This window comes from Schistocerca americana, chromosome 1 (assembly GCF_021461395.2).
Source record: "Schistocerca americana isolate TAMUIC-IGC-003095 chromosome 1, iqSchAmer2.1, whole genome shotgun sequence".
Classification (NCBI taxonomy): Eukaryota; Metazoa; Arthropoda; class Insecta; order Orthoptera; family Acrididae; genus Schistocerca; species Schistocerca americana.
Window position 1 is genome coordinate 459,396,794 of NC_060119.1, and position 2,027 is coordinate 459,398,820.

Below are 2,027 nucleotides of genomic sequence, written 5' to 3' on the forward strand. Positions count from 1 at the left end.
GTACACCATGGTATCATCAGCAAACAATCGCAGATCTTTGCCCACCCTGTCGGCCAAACCACGTAAGTGTCATTTATTGTTGTTTATGCTCTGGCACTTTGGAGCCTATGTCACTCCTTGGAAAATGTACCGATCATCGCAGTGTAATACTGACATCTACATCAGCTCCAATAAATGACGAATTTTGCGACTAACTGCTGTCCTTATTTAAATTTGAGTTGTTATACCGTTTTGATTAGTGGCTCACTGCTTGGTCGGAACCTGACTTAACTCCCGTTTGTGTCAACTTTATTAGTAGGTAATTTTGCTAATCCCAGATGTTGTCCTCATTGTCTTAACTCATATATACTTGCCCCTAGAGGCGGTAAAACAGCCATTGGACAGCTTGATATCAACTGATGTTATAACGTTCAATATCAAAATGCAAAATTTTATTATCTACCTGATACAAGTGTTAAAGCTATCGTAGTCACCATGTTCCAGTGCCATTACATGCATGCATGTCCCAAGGAACAAGCACAGTGGTGATCAGAGCCATTATGAAATAGGCAACGTGTATTCACAGTTGCGAATATGGACAGCATCAGCTGCATATTAGAATGACAACAATGGAAATTTGTGTCGGACCGGGACTCGAACCCGGATTCCCCGCTTATTGCGAGCGGTCGCCCTACCATTAGGCTATCCGAGCATGAGTGACGGCCAGACCCAGACTTCCATACGTCGGCAACCACATGTGTACAGCATGTAAAGATACATCCATAATGTATAGTCCTGTATAGGTTAGACATTTTACTTGAAAGTCGCCTGCCCGTTGACGGTGGATAAATACGATATTACGGTGCCTATATTACTCCGAAATACTATGTAATATTCCATCAGACAACGGGCTGCAGACATTCGGAAGTTAGGGTCTGTCCAGAAGTCGTGCTCGGGTAGTTACATGGTAAGCCGACAACCCGCGATAAGCGGGAAATCTGGGTTCGAATCCCGGTAAGGCACAAATTTTCGTTGTCGTCGTTCAGTTATACAGTTGATAACTAACTGCGCCCGAACAGGCCATGAAGGCCCAACGGTACCGACCGGTCGCCGTGTCATCTTCAGCCCACAGGCGTCACCGGATGCGGATATGGAAAATCAAATGGCTCAAATGGTTCTAAGTACTATGGGACTTAACATCTGAGGTCATCAGTCCCCGTAACTTAGAACTACTTAAACCTGACTGACCTAAGGACATCACAAACATCCATGCCCGAGGCAGGATTCGAACCTGCGACGGTAGCAGCCGCGTGGTTCCGGACTGAAGCGCCTAGAACCGCTCGCCGACCACGGCCGGTCTGCGGATATGGAGGGGCTTGTGGTCAGCACACCGCTACCCCGGTAGTATGTCAGTTTCCGAGACCGGAGCCGCTACTTCTCCATCAAGTAGCTCCTCAGTTTGCCTCACAAGGGCTGAGTGCACCCCGCTTGCCAACGGCGCTCGGCAGACCGGATGGTCACCCATCCAAGTGGTATCCCAGCCCAACAGCACTTAACTTCGGTGATCTGACGAGAACCGGTATTACCACTGTGGCAAGACCGTTGGAGTTATACAGCTGATAGTTGTCCACATTCGAAACTGCGAATACATTAGGTTCTATCATACTTGCTAGAGGTGTGCTAAAACATGCACATATTTTATATTTCTGAATAAAAGTCTTTTTTGGTATGGATCTTATTTTATTATTTCCTAATACCTTACCTCTCCCAGCTCCTCTTTAGTTAAACTATTTTAATGGTCCTTTCCGCTTTTTTTTTTGCGTATTCATACTGCTTCATCGGACTCAATATTGTATTTCTGTCGTATATATACAAAGTTATGACTTTCACTATAAAGAACTTGCCCCTATTACCGCTAAATTGCTATTCTTTAAACGACAGGCCCTCTCCCTCGTCTGTCCACTCGTTACGTTACCGAGTCCCCACAACAATCCTTTGCACTTGCCTCTTCCTCATTAAAAATATTCTGCGCGGATAAAACTTTTCCT

The 2,027-nt window shown here is 45.5% G+C and overlaps 1 pseudogene; it reads right to left on the reverse strand.

The window, feature by feature from the left end:
* Positions 1-1,468: 1,468 nt before the first annotated feature.
* LOC124556100 lies at positions 1,469-1,586 on the reverse strand (annotated as a pseudogene).
* Between the last annotated feature and the right edge of the window lie 441 nt (positions 1,587-2,027).